General features: G+C 54.0%; 1 protein-coding gene across 3 annotated transcripts in view; it reads right to left on the bottom strand.

The window, feature by feature from the left end:
- Window positions 1–9,352, bottom strand: part of CNTFR (ciliary neurotrophic factor receptor) — a 38,192-nt gene extending 28,840 nt beyond the window's left edge. The window contains exons 1-3 of one of the 3 annotated variants that reach the window (XM_046023845.1): window positions 9,202–9,352; window positions 6,348–6,466; window positions 1,216–1,324 (exon numbers count right to left, since the gene is read on the bottom strand). The gene's annotated coding sequence lies outside the window, so the exon portion shown is untranslated. The remainder of the gene's footprint in view (window positions 1–1,215; window positions 1,325–6,347; window positions 6,467–9,201) is intronic. The other 2 variants (XM_046023844.1, XM_046023847.1) reach the window with 2 other exon arrangements.
- Window positions 9,353–14,795: the final 5,443 nt, after the last annotated feature.

Below are 14,795 nucleotides of genomic sequence, written 5' to 3'. Positions count from 1 at the left end.
CAGAGGGAGGGTGGACAGAACTGCCAAGTCTTGCCTCCCAGCCTCCTCTTGGGTGGGTGGGGGGGCCTACAGAAGCTGTCTAACCCTTAACCCCCAGGGGTGTTCTCTACCTCCCCAGCTCTCTGCCATCCTCTGCAATCCCCAAGAGATATGGGTCAGGGCATCAGAGCTACCGTTCTTTGGGAGGAAGACCTTCCTGCTGTCTGGCCTCAGTCCCTCCTGCTGCAGGGAGCCCAGCCTCTTGCCTGACCACTACTAGCCTTCTCTTTGCCAGCACCCTTCCAAGTAGATAAGGTGTTCCCAATTGTGGGGGAGGACTGTTTGCCCTCACAGCCAGAGCTCACTTTACTAACAAGCCTTGAGACTCCTCCCAGTTGTGCCCCCTATAAATATTTATTATCTGTTGCTGCGTAAATCAGAACTTCTATCAGATACCCTACCCTATGTCCTTGGGTCCTCTGGAAACAGTGAGATTGCAAGCTTAACTCTCTATAGCCCCTCTGGAGCCTCCCTTCCTCCTCTTCAGAACCCCAGCTCCATTTTAAGTCCCTTTTAATGGCCATGTGTCAGGCTGGGATACCCCACCCCACCCAACAACACCCCAGTCCTCATTCTGAAGGGTCAGTCAGGCTCCCATTCCTGGGCCGGGAAAATGGCCAGTCTGTTTGGGAGCTGAGATGAAAAGCCGGCTGGCCTTTGTGGGCCTCTGGCGGGTTTTGGACAATAGGCCCTTCCGTTCCGCTCCAGCGCCTCGATTCCTTGGACGCCCCCCACCCAGGGCTGCCAATCGGGGGCCTTGGCTGGCCTCATGAAAGGCAGGGAGAGTCAAGCCCAGCCCCAAGGCTGGCCCCAGAAGATTTTGGAATTTCTGACCCCCATCCCACCTATTGCAAGCCCAGCTGCTCCCCCAGTCACGCCAGACAGATGCTTTGGGGGCAGAAAGGGAACCAGACAATGAGACAGAACATACTCCCACATCCAGGATTCAGCCCTTTCAGTGCAGACCTGGCTTTGCCCTTGCCTGTGTGACTGCAGGTAAGTCCCTTCCCCTTTATGGACCTATCAGAGGGGCATGAAAAGCCTCAGGAGGAGGAACAGAGGAAGAGAAGGAAGGGATCTCAAGCTCTCCTTCACTCACAGCCCCAGGCCTGTAGCTCCACTGCACCAGCCTGATGCCCAGAGACGGACCTGCCTCATTAGGTCCCCAGCACATACCTCTTCACCACTGGCTGCAAACTGAGCACATCAATGTCCTCCTCCTCCAGACCGACTGTTTCCGGACTTCCAAAACCAAGGGGGCAGGATGATGTGACAAGGCTGGATTCTAGGAGGGCAAAGGGCACAAATCAGAGGTCACAGAGGAGCCACAGGCCTAAGTCCAACAAAGAACTCATTCCATACAACCTCACTGAGAGAAGGGGAGACTGAGGCAGGCAACAGATAAGTGTCTCCAAGAGGGAAAGTTGGAAATAATCCAGACTCCCTCGAGCACCCTTTGCTGACTTCAGGTTCAAAGCCACAGGGAGGAAAGGAAGGCCAGAAGTGGCCTAACACCACATATGCATACATACTCATACACCCCCAGACAATCCGAAGTCCCCACACAACCAATTCACAGGCACAAGTACCTGAACGTCACATACTTTCTCACGTGGCCACTGGCAGGGCAAAAACACCCACCATTATACTCTCCTCTTCCTCTGTTTCCTTAGCACGATGATTTATTGAGCATCTGTTATGTACCAGGAACTGTGTTAAGCATTTCATATGCATTATCTCATTTAATCCTCATGACCTCTCCATGAAGTGGGGTCTGTAATTATTCTCCATTTGACAGTTGAAAAAACTGAGATTCAGGGAGGTTAAGTAACTTGCCTAAGACCACATAGATGATTAGTTTCAGAGCACAGATTTGAGTCCGAGCCTAGCTCCAAAGTCTGTGTGCTATACCAATTTACCTCTGCAGTTCTCTCTTGCCTGCACAGTGCCTTTCCCAGTAATAACTGTAACAGCTAACACTTGTTCAGGGTTTCTAATGAGTCAGATATTATGGTAGGTACTTAACATACATTTTGTACAGAATCATCAAAGCAAACTTTGGAGGTAATCCTGTTTCCATTATATAGATGAGGAAACTGAGGCTCAGAGAACAAAAGCACCTTGTCCAAAGTCATACAACAGGTAGTTGATAAAGGAGCTAGTATTGTACCCAGGGCTGTCTTGAAAGCCATTATTGCTTCTATGGGCTCCAGTCACTTAACAGAGCCCTCACTTTCTACAAGACCCCAAGAGATCCTCAGGGTCCAACTTCCTCTCTTCCCCTCAAAAAAACAGGTCCCTGATGTGTCTGACAAAGGCATGATCAGGTACCTAAACACCCATGAGAAAGGGCCTCCATGTCATTTGATTTGGCACAAAGATGCAACCAGAGAGAGATGGCCACAAACTAAAATAAGGTGTCAGAGACAGGCTGGCTGGTGGTGATAGATGCAGACACACCAAGAGATAGGTCCCAAGACAGGGAGACAGAGAGGACATTAGAGACAGAGACACTCATCAGGCCAAAGACTAGTCGGGAAAGGAGACAATAGAGGGACAGGAGGGTACAGGCTGACATGAAAAAACACAGATACACACCAACATAAACAGACACAGACACACATAAAGAGCCCTCCAGGGGTGCCTGGCTGGCTCAGTCAGTACAGCACGTGTCTCTTGATCTTGGGGTTGTGAGTTCAAGCCCCATGTTGGGTACAGAAATCACTTAAAAAAAAAAGCCCTCTAGCCTTCACAAGAAAAGAATTGTGTAAGCAAACAAGGCTCAGACTGCGCATGGCTCGTGTGTGTGTGCACGTGTTGGGGGGGCATGCAGAGTCTGTATCGCCATGCACATTACACCAGCTGCTTTCAGCAATTTCATCTGATTAATAATAAATGCCCCATAATTACAGCTGCTCCCCCAGCCCTTCTTCCTGTTTTTTGTCAGATGCCGCCAGGCCAGCCCCTGTGGGCCCCCATGGCCCTCTCATCCTCACCTACTGCCTTCTAGGAGGCTGAGGGGACACAGGCTGATGGAAGAGGCCTGGCTCCCAATCTGAGAGGGAATACCCATCTCTCTATTTTGGATTAATGCCCTCTGCCTCCAAGCAAAAAGATCATCTCCCTCAGGTCTCATTTAGCTCTCTCCCCTACCCTGGGTATAACCTGAGACCCCTAACATGGCCTAGGAGCCCAAGTCTGGGAAGCAGAGAAATGAGCTTTGAACTCCCCTTGCCCACTCTTTATCACTCGTTGGTTGAAAAGAGTCTTCATTCACAAACTTTCCCTAGCTTTGGAACCCCACAGGCTCAAAGGAGGAAGGGACTAGTTCAGCAGCCCCCACCCCATCATTCCAACCCAGGCAGCCCCAGAATCTCTGCCTACTTGTGCACCCTCATATTTTGGACACTTGGTGGCTCCACCTCCATTCCTGAGCCCCCCACCAGGTCTACCTCCTTCCAGGCCTCCCACCCTAGCTCTCCAAGGCAGCTCTATCAGAATCAGCTGCGGGTTTGTGCTGATCTGTTTCTAATCGCTGGGGCCTGGTTCACGCTTGCCCCCCCCCCCAATATTGATTCCATTATTTGGAGTCATTGACGTCAGGGACCTGGATGAGTGCCAAAACCGCCTTCTCTCCGGGCCTGGGCCAGGGCCCAGCCCCCCCCATCCTGCGATTTCACAGAGGGGCCCAAAAAGGTCATTTTACAAGCCAAGGTCACACGGCATCTGCCCTCAGAGGCTGGGATCTTCTTACCTTTTTTGGGACCACTGTGCAACATCCATCTTCTGGGAAGAGGAGATACACAGAGGCCTCAGGGTCAGATGTGAGGTCAGGGGGGCCTATGAAAGGGGGTGTGCAGGAACTCCACTGGGACTCAGGCTGTGGGAAAGGGCTCCAGGAGGTAGGGTTGGGGGCAGTGGCTCAGAAAAGGCTACTTGGGGAAGGTTTTTGTTTTTTGGGTTTTTTTGCCACATACTTATTTTGGAACATCCCGAAGCTGGACTTGAAATGGTTACTTAATTTTTATGTCTGATATCAGATGTATATTCAAACTTTCCAAGAAGGAAACTCTGCAGCGTAAGATAATAGATTACGAGTTGCCACAATTTGAAGAACTGACACCACTAATTTTATAAATCTTTGTTCCAAATAAAACAGAGACTCTGTCTCTTGTGCATCTCCTGCCCATGCTGCCTCAGTTTCCCCATACTCTCTAGTACCTCCCAGCGCCTATCTTATCAGGCTGCAGCTACTGCTATACCAGCCCACACCAGCAACTCCTAGGCTCTGGCTGGATAGGGTATTTTTAGGATCAGAACCCCGTGTTCTCAGACAAACATTAATAACTAATACAATTTGTGGTGTCCACAGCAGCTAAACAACCTCAGAGCCTAGCCTCCAGTGGCTCAGAGGTGGGGTCCATTGCCTTGGCTAGAGTCCAAGAAACCCTGACCTAGAGAGACCAAGGGACACACTTAATCACATGAGGAGAAAAGGGCTTTCCCACCTTCTGAAAAATCCTGAAGCTGGGAGAGGATAGAAGTGACCTCCAACCCCTGCCACAGAATCAGGGTCATCACCCTGTCCTAGTCTCCCTTAGTCCTGATCTTTTCAAGGAAGAAGCTGCCTATCCTCCACACTCCTTCCCTGACTGCAGGCAAGTCCTTCCGTAGTGTAGACTGCAAATCATTCAGCGTTTCTTTGAGCCAAATAGGGGTAATACAACAGAGTGTGTTGGATCTCAAGTCACAAACTTCAGAGAATCCCCTCTCCCTGTGGTTTGTCCCACTCAAGGATTCATTCCTCAACATTTTAAAAAAGATTTTACTTATTTGAGATAGCACAAGCAGGAGGGGGGCTTGGGGGGAAGGCGAGGGTGGGGGGAGGGTGAGGAGGGGAGAGGGGGAAGGGCAGAAGGAGAGGGAGAAGCAGGATCCTGGGATCATGACCTGAGCTGAAGGCAGATGCTTAACCAACTGAGCTACCCAGGCTTCCCCCACCTCGCTTTTTTTTTTAAAAAATCATTTTATTTATTTATCATTCCTCAACATTTATTGAGCACCTAATCCCTGTCAGGTACTGTGCTGGGAGTTGAGAATATAGTCCTGCCCACATGCAGCACTCAGTTGGATGGGAGAGGAAAAGATGCATTTTTTACTCCACATGGTCTTCCTACTGCGGACAAGGTCTGTGCTGGGGCAGCATACACCAGTGAGCAAAGCAGACCCAATCCCCCGTCCCACAGAGCTCGCAGGCAATTACTATGTAACCCTGATGCGTTCTGTGAGGAGAAAATATAGGTATTGCCTGGTGAGGCATAATGACCCTCCCAGGTCTGGAAGAATTCTGACAGGATTGAGGACTCTTCAGTACCTTCCTAAAGTCTGACCAGAAGTCACCATCACAGTCTGGCTTCCATTCCTTCCACCGCAGCTGTAGTCCCAGCTTCCAGGACTTGGTTCTGCAAGCAGCAGGATCTAATTCTGCCTCACATCTGCCCCAGCTCCCTCTTCCACCCCTTGGCCCCCAGAGCTCCTGGCTGTGGTGACTCCCCCCATCCCCACCCAGTACAGCTCTGGGCTTTGGGGGCTCTCTCTGCCTCTAGAGACTGAGATAAAGGAGGGTAATGACCTCAGCACTCTCAGCCCACAGGGACCTCTTGCTTCCCCACCCCCTCCCCACAGGAAGCTGGGTGGATGTGGTCACCCAGGGCCACAGTTTACACAACTGAGGTCTCCCCAATTTCCTTCACCCCATGGTGGGTCTGGAGGAGGGGTCAGCTCTCTTCTCAGCACCCCCCTCCCACCAAACCAGGCACACATGGTCCCCCCAACCCATCTGCATTTCAAAGAAAATCTGCTCCATATGTTTTGATTCATTTACACTTCAACTCACCATGGGGGGGCAGAGAGCAGGACGCCCTCTCTTCAAGCCCCCTACCCTCATAGGGGGGCTGGGGAGCATGTGTCCCCTCCAGGGACAGGGAGTTGATACAGCCCAGACATCTGAGCCTAAGGGCCAGATTCCTACTGCCCTCGAGGTGCCCATGGGGTGACTGTGTACTTCAGGAAGCCCTAACTTGCTGGCCTCCATAAACAGGGAGGGCGTGTAAGCCCAGCAGCATCTCTAAGGCAGGTGGAGTCCCAAGATAGGTTACAACCTAGCCCAACTCTCCCTACAGGGCTACTGTTCTCTCCTCTAGGGAGAAGAGAACACTGGTCATACCACAGAGATAGGATAAGAGCACAACAGACATTCCAGGAGACATTGAGACATGGTGAGACACAATATAACACTCTGCCCTTACCCCTCTTCTCCAGCCAGTGCAGAGGAGGGAAGGGTGGGTTTCAGTCCAGTCTCTTCCTTCAGCTACCTTCTCACCACAGATCTGGCTACCATCTCTCTTCCAATCAGGGATCCCACGCTCTGGAATGTTCAAAGGAGCCAGAGGTCTACCCTCTTACCAAGTCAACCTTCATACACTCCTTCCATACTAAGGATGACAGGGGTGGAAAAAATGTCTTGGGAGGACATGAGTCTTCCCCCACACCCACAAGTAATTCTCTTACCACAAAAGGAGTACCCAAAACTATTTAAGGGGGATGTGATGTACATGGCACATGGGAGACTCAAAGAGTATATATCACTCCTGTACCAAAAAGCCACTCAGACCTTCCTGCCAATATAGTCTAGTCTCCATGTGGAAAGAAAGACAGAAATGTTCAACCCTAACTGGGTCAGGGTTTCCCCACCACCCTCTCCATCAGCCCACAGCCCAAGTGAGTGACATGCCTAAACATGTATCCCTTCTCCTCCCCACCTCTGGAGGGGACAGGTCTTGTCACAGTCTCTGCTCCTTACCCAACTATCCTCATAAACACCATAAACCAAAGAAAATATGGGTGTATTTGACTATGAGTTCCAAGTTTCACTGGGAGTGTAAACACCACAATCCTAGTTTGGGTTTGAATGTGAGCCCCAGGATGGAGCCATTACTAGGTGTGATTCCAAGTGTGAACCCCAGGGCCCTCATGGGGAATATAAAAGTCTTAAGATGGAAGCATAAGTCTGAGTGTGAGCACTAGAGCTTTAGTGTGAGTCTAAGCCCCAGGATGGAAGTGAGTTTAATGTAACCACCAGGAATATAAGTCTGAGTGTGACCACCGGGTCTCTAAGTAAGCCCAGGATGGAAGTGATCATCTTGCTAGTGTGAATCTGAGAATGAGCTCTAAGATGGAAACATGAGTTCATGAACTCCAGTGTCCTATGTGAGTCCTTGAGTTCAAATGTGAGCCCCAGGTTCCCCTGGGAGTCTGAGTGTGAGCCCTTAGTCTTAAAGTGACTCTGAGTATGAGCCCCAGCATGTAAGTGTGAATCTGAAATGAGGACCAAGTATGAACTTTAGAACCCTGTGAGATACTGAGCATGGGCTCCAGGTCTCAATGTAAATCTATGAGCCTCAGGACAGAAACGTGAATCTAAGTGTAAGCCTGGTCCCAGTGTGAGTCAGACTGTAAACCCTAGGACTGGAGTGTAGAGCTGGATATAAGCCCCCAAATTTAAGTATGAATGTGAGTGTGAGTCCCATTGTTCTGAGAATTCTAAGTGTGAGTCCATATGCATTTACATGTCCCAGTGTGAATCTGGTATGAATTCTGAAGCTCCAAGAAGCCTTGAATTTGAATTTTAAACTCCTAGTCTTTGTATAAGGTCAGGATCTGCTGGAGTTATTAGCCCTGATGGAGTGCGAACCTTAGCTCCATGTCACCAATCCTGACTAGGAACCCCAAGAACCAACTCAGAGGATTTGTGTGGGTTTTGACAGTGGAGACAGAGAGGCATAGTTTATTGAGAAACATAGGCCCCTCCACCCCTCAAGCCCTGGCTAGCCCTGGAGCCATAGGAATATTCAATTGTTCCAGTCCCATCCCCACACATGCAATGATACACCATCACACCCAGAGTTAGACACACAAAAATACAGTTTCAGACCCCCTGAACATACAGCAATTGTAAAGGCACAAACACACCCAGAATTTCAAAGTCCCACCTCCATGATTACAGCCACATGAACACTCCCAGTGACACAGACACAAATATACCAAGTGTTACAAGCAAAACAACTAGAGTTACAGACACACTCCCCCAGTGGCATGCAGACATACACCTAGTTTTGCAGACAAGCTGCCAGCCACAAAGACACACACAGACGCTTCTCAAAAAGAGAGACTAGACGGAAAGGGAAAGAAAATCCTGAATTTTCAACAAGGCGTGAAATAGTCCTGCCCGCCCGAAGCTACTGAAGGGGGGAGGGGACGAAGGGAGCGAGCGAGTTCGAGAGCTAGACGCAGGAGAGGCTCGGAAGAGGAGAGGAACCGAGGAGCAGAGCTGTCCGTCTGGTGACCTCCCCGCGGCCCAGCCCCCACGTACGGGGAGATACACTCCTTGGAGCAACACAGGGACACCCAAGCCGTCTCACACAGAGCCGCACCGGGGGAAACACACACGGGCAGGCTCACAAAGAGATGGGGATACCCCACAAGCGGACTCACACAAACACACAACACAGGAGGTCTTACAAAGAGACCCTGAAGGAAACCCACCACATGGAGGTACATACAGGCGGACTCACGAGGAAACCACAGGCAGGATCACACCGACACACACACACACACACACATACGCGGATTCACACGGACACACAGACGCTGGCAAACGCGCAGCCGTCCGTTCACACCCCTGGGCGCTTTGAAGTCTAGATTTCTGCGGGAGAAGGAAGCCGCCTCCGGGCGCGCGGGGGTCACTACGACCCCCCAGTTCCGGAATTTTCCCAGACCCCGCGCGCGCTGCTGAGGGGTGAGAGAGAATAGGGACGCTAGGACAATCCGCCCCGGCCACCTCCCCCCAGCCGATTGTCCGCCCCCACCATCACCACGCCCAACCCCCAGACGCGCCCGGACGCGGGGGGCGGCTTCTCACGCGCCCCCGCCCCCGAGTTTGCGGGCAAAGTTTCCCTTGAACTTTCCTGTTTTCCTCTTCCCCCGGGTCGCGGGCCCACGCGTGTCCTCTCCCTCTTCCCGCGCGCACGAGGGCCGCGGGTCTGTCGGTCAGCCGGAGGGTCTGAGGGTCCGGCCGCGCGCGGTCCGCCGCGGGGTACTCACCGCGCCCTCGGGCCACCGGGACTCCGCGCCTCGCCCTTCGACCACCCCGGGCAGGGAGCGAGGCACGGAGCGCGGAGCTAGCACTGCTGCCGAATCCCGCTGCCGAGCCCCGCGCCGCGCCGGCTGGAGCCGCCGCCTCCGCCGCCGCCGCCGCCGCCCGCTCTGCACCGGCTCCTCGGCGCTCGGCGGCTTTAACCCCCCCATCCTCCTCCCTCCCTCGCGCGCTCCCTCCCTCCTTCCCTCGCCCATGTGACCGCGGGCGCCCACTCGGCCGCGCGCGCCCTCGCTCCCCTCCCCCTCCCGCCTTGTCTCCCCGCGCCTCCGCGGCCGCGCGCCACGACCCCCTCCCGGCCACTGCCCCCCGCGCGCCCCCGCCTTGGCACGCTCCCGCGCCTGGCACGCGCGGACACACTCACTCTGCTCAGGCCTCTAAGCCCCCACTTCCACTCGACTCGCCCTCGCACGCACCCTCCCCCCGCTGGCACACTCGCCCGCACTGGCACGCGTGGCCCGCTCACATTCGCCCTTTCCTGGGAACGCCCTCCAGACGGCTGTGGCCCCTGTGCTTCTCGCGCAGGGCCGACCGCGGGTCTCAAAAACGCGCGTGCACACGTACCCGCACCCACTCTGCCGGATTCCCTAGGGACACTGGGCGCGCCCCCCCTTCCCCCTCCTCCCGGGTCGCTCATTCACTCTCCCTCTCTCACTCAGCCTTGGCCAGGTCTCTACTGCTGAACGCTCCCGCTTGTTCAGGCCCTGAATGCCTCGTACCGACACCCTGGCACACCCTGGGCCCATTCTGAGGGTCCTGCCTCCGGCATCTCTGTGAGAGGAGCACAGCCAGAGCCCCCGGGCCCCAATTTGGGTACTGGAGGCCAGCAGTCTCTGCCCCTCCCCTATTCCTGCTGCTCCCACCAAAGACTACCCTCACAGTCACAAACGCACACTCCCCGCGCGGAGGGAAGGGGGCTTTACGCCCCCTGACCAGGATGGACCAGGCTGGGAGCCCAGGCCCTCATCTCCCACCAAGTCTCCGGTGACCACAACCACCTTGGCCTTCTTCGCCCCACGGGACCCATGGCCTGGGGAGAAACCTCCACTGGGATAAACGGGGTAGGGAGGGTGCCCCTTCTATGCCTGGATGGGCAGTTCCAGAATGCTGGGCACGCGCGAGTTTGGCACTGGAGGTTCACCCCTCGAATTTTCCTTTCGCAGCCTGGGCCTCTAAGCATCCAGTGTGCTCACTTCACTTGCCCCAGGCCTCCAGTCCCGCTACAGCATGCGGGATTAAGGTTAGACAACCCGACCAATTTCTGAAGCCAAGCGAGAGCGGAACAGAAAGGTTGAACGCCAGAAGCGGAGAACGAGTGACCCACCCCCGTCTCCACCCCATGGATTTTTCACCTGACCTCTGACCCGTAATCCCTGCGCCTTGCTCCTCCTGGGAGCTGGTCCAGGGTTGGGGGCGGGGAGAGGGGAAGGAACTATCTTGCAGTTTCCTCACGCCCTTCCCCAGTAGGCTGCCCAGAGCGCCCGGGCCCTTTCCCAAGAAGTGCCTCAGGGATTCTGGTTGTAAAGGAAAAACCTTCTTCGCGCCACTGCCGGGGCTTTTCACTTTCACTTCCGTGGCTTCAAAAATCCCCTCGGTGCAACCGGTAGGGGTCAGCGGGGGCTGAGGCTCAGAGAGGGCTGGCTGGCGCTTAAAGACACACAGCGAAATAATGGCGCTCAGCGGAGACCCTTTCCATCTCCACTCACAGTAAGCGTCCCCTGTTTGGTCTCTCGGGCCCGCAGCCTCCAGAGTCCCGAGCCACGGACGAGGACGAGATGGTGGGCACCGGGAAAGAGCGGGGGCTGTGCGAAGAAACTGGGAGAGGGAAGGAGGGCCCAGCTCGAAAACTAGGCCTGGATGAGGTTGGGTGCTCAAGAGGCCCCGCTCCCCTCGAGGGGCCGAAGGGCGTCGAGATCGGCGGGTCATTGGTGGGCTGACTTGACTTCCAGAGCCTCCAGTGTCCCGGACACTGCCTCCTTGAGAACAGTGGGGAGTTCGCCCCGGACAACATCCCTTCTCCACCGGGGGACTCGGGGGCTGCAGTCAGCAGTGCCGAAGTCCACGGGTCCTGGGGCAGGGTCTGCGCGGGGCAACCGGGATCCGGGATCCGGACATGTCGGTATGTCAGAGATTAGCGAGGACAAGAGGCGCACGTCGGACCGGATCCCGGCATCCGTTGATCCTCAGCAACTTCCAGGCGCAGCACCCTTCGGCCGCTCTCGCTTCCTCGGTGCCGCAGCGACACCTGGCGGGAAGTTAGAGAGGCGCGTAACCCCTAAGTCTGCAGATCTGTCTCAGAGGCAGCGCCCACCTACGGAACAACCTGTGGGTGCGGCCCCTTCCCTTCCACCGCCCTCCGAACAGATTCTGCCACCACCCGGACTGGGGCAACAGATTACTCGTGCGTTTCCGCTCCTGCCTCCTTCAATGCCCTATCTGCCCAAGAGCTTGTGAGCTTCCTAAGCCTCTGTTGTTGAACCCTCCCATATCCCAGAGCCGTGGGGGCACAGTCTTCTTAGGTGGGGCTTAAAAGCCCTTGCAGGATCTGGTCGTGTCTCCTCTCAAGCTTTTAAAAATTTATTTACTTGTTTGTTTGTTTGTTTATATTTAAGATTTAATTTTTTAAAAGTAATCTCTACACACAAGGTGGGGTTGGAACTCACAACCCTGAGATCAAGAGTCACATGATCTAGGGACTGAGCCAGCCAGGTGCCCCTCCTCTCAAGCTTTATTAGGCACCCCTCTCCCCAGCCGCCCTAGCTCTGCACCAGCCCCCTTCTCCATCATGGTGCACTTATCCTTAAACTAAACCCTACTTCACTGATACCCTCCCTCCAGTCCCATCCCCTCTTCATCCCTCAACATCTGCCTTTCCCTTGAGGGGCAGCTGGAAATAAATCCCTTAGTTCAGAGCTCTCCTGCGGGCAAGTAGTGTAGTTTCCAGATTTGGTAACCCTGGAAGGCCTTGGGAAATTGAGGGAAGTTCTCCTTGACCTTGAATTCTTGGAGTTTTACACCTGCCATGAAAGGTGGCTCTATGGCAGGATTTTTGGTTCCACCTTACTCCACCATGGCACGTGACCTAACCTGGGACCACCTTGTGCCCCTCGCTCCCAGGAATCAACCTGGCCATCCCAGGACTGGGTAGCAAGGACCCTTGCCCCCCATTCCTACTGATGTGCCCTCAGGGAAGGAGAGCTTCCACCCCATCTCCGGTAGTCTACCTTTTCTAGTGCTCCTTTGGGAAATGATGCTCTTCTAACCAGCCATACCATCAGAAAGCTCCACTGTGGTCACATATCTGGCTACCCAAAGGTACAAATACAAAGAGGCTCTCTGTCTTGCCTTCAAATGCCAAACACACCATCATGTAAAGTCACATACTCAGTCTCAAAGAGTCAAAAGTTATATCCAACCTTACTATGGTCCACTGGGCATCAGGGTCCTCTGCTTGCAACTGGCAGCTAGAGGTCCTAGAAGGGCAGGACTCACCAAATCACACACTTGTACACCATCCCCACACACAGATCTAGCCACACACAGCCACGCACTCACTCACACCTCGCGTCACAGAGGCACACACGCATAGACACACACTGTCAATCACACAAAGTCCCACACTGGGGTTTAGCAGTAGGGGCGGGCTCTGGGAGGCAGTTACGTAAAAGCCCTCATAGCTCCCCCTCTCTCACTCCCCCTTCACAGCGCCCCCCCTCCCCTGCTTCCTCTCGCAGTGCCAGCGCCCGGGGCGGCTTGGCCAGGGACCGGGAACAGCTCGGCCTCGCGGAGGCTCCAGGCGCCGAGAAACCCGATCCTAACACAGCCCCAGGCCGAGCCAGGGAGGGGGGGCCCCTTGAGCACCCCCCCACACACACACACACTCAGGGTCCAGCCCGGCTCCCCAGGGAGGACTCACCCCTATTCTGGGACAGCACCTAGGGCTCACTTACCACACTCCCATGCTGCAGAGCGCCTTCTGGAATTCTGTTATTTGGACCACTGCCTAAGTGTGCCCTGACCCTTCCAACCTTGGCACCAGAAAAGGGCAAAGATTCCCTAAAGGTAGAGACTAGAAGAGAGCTGCAACTCTAATGGGGAAACCTAAGTATTCAGCCCGAATTGCCCTCAGTTCTCCGGAGTTACCTGCACTTCCCTCCTCACTGGGGCCCTCTAAACCACTCTGATAGAAACAGCGCTTTCGGTCCTGCTCCAGGCCCCCCTCAGATTTGCTGCCTACTGATCCCATCGTATTCTACAAGAATTCTAAATTATTTGGAAGACCAAAGCCTCCCCTCCTTTTCTTTGATATCCTTCCTTCCTCCTTAGTTGGAAGTTCTAACGCCAGTCTAACCCCAGTTCCTCCTGTTTTGCTAAGAAGGAAGTTTGGAAGGCAACCTGAGACATTGAGAATGAAATCCCTGAAAGGAGGAAGGATTAAGATTCAGGAAGCCCCTGAAAGTCCGGAGTCTAAGAGGAGGGAAGAAAATGTCTGTATCTCTCCTCCACCCCCCACCCCCCAAAATAACCTCCACCCTTCTCTGCAGCCCAGACTCTATTTTTCAAAATAGCTTTTGAGTATTTGCCTGGGCTGCCCAGGCCCAGGCAGAAAGGGAAATTCCCCCTATGTTCTCTGCTAATGAACAAAACATTTCATGTTGAAATTCCTCCTCTGCCCCCAACCCAGTGTCTCTAGGGCCCCCCAGGCTGACCAAGCAGAGGGATCACTAGGAGTGGAGTAACAGTAGGGGGAAGCCTCCAGAGGAAACATAATTTACATGGGGGTGCATCTTTTTTCATAAATAATTAGAGTGGGTTTTTTTTTTTCACTTTTGGCTAAAATTACGCACTCCTGTGGCAGCTTCCCAGAAAGGGCGGCGGGAGGGCAGCCGGAGCTGTCCCAAGGCCCAGGACATGGCCCCCCTCCCCTGGGCGAGGAGCTTTCCCCAAGTTGTTTTCCTGGTCTCTTCCTCTTGGATGTTTTTTTGATTATTAATCACATTTTCCATCCACAGGCTCAGTCCAGACCCTCTCCCCCTTGGGTCAGGGCTGGACAGAGAGAGGAGGAACAAGCTCCAGAAGGATGAGTTGGGGACAAGATGGGCAGTGACCCCTGATTTGGGCTGACCTGAAAGAAGCTGTGAGTGGTATGTCACAGATCACACTCTCGCCATCCTGGTACTCAGTAGCACCTTGATTGGTACAAGCAGAGTAAGTGAATGAACAGGTGTCTAGCTCTCACAGTGCCTAGCTGGCACTGGAAGGCAAAGTCCCTACTATCAGTCCCCTTAAGCTACAGACAGGGCAACAACTCAGAGAGGGGGATTTACTTGACCAGAGTCACACAGCAAGTTAGTGCCAGAGCCAGAACAGGACCCCAGGAATGCTGATGGCCTCCCCTTCATAAGGTACCAATAGGTATACATTGAGCATCTACTATATGCCAGGCATTAATCTAAGTGATAGAACAGAGCAGTGAGCCAAACAGACAAAAATCCCTGCCCTGGCAAGGATGTGGGACAACTAGGAGGCCACACACTGCTGA

Source organism: Meles meles, chromosome 11, assembly GCF_922984935.1.
Source record: "Meles meles chromosome 11, mMelMel3.1 paternal haplotype, whole genome shotgun sequence".
In the NCBI taxonomy this organism is placed as follows: Eukaryota; Metazoa; Chordata; class Mammalia; order Carnivora; family Mustelidae; genus Meles; species Meles meles.
Note: the sequence above shows the minus strand (reverse complement) of the source record. Positions and strands in the feature narration are given on the sequence as shown.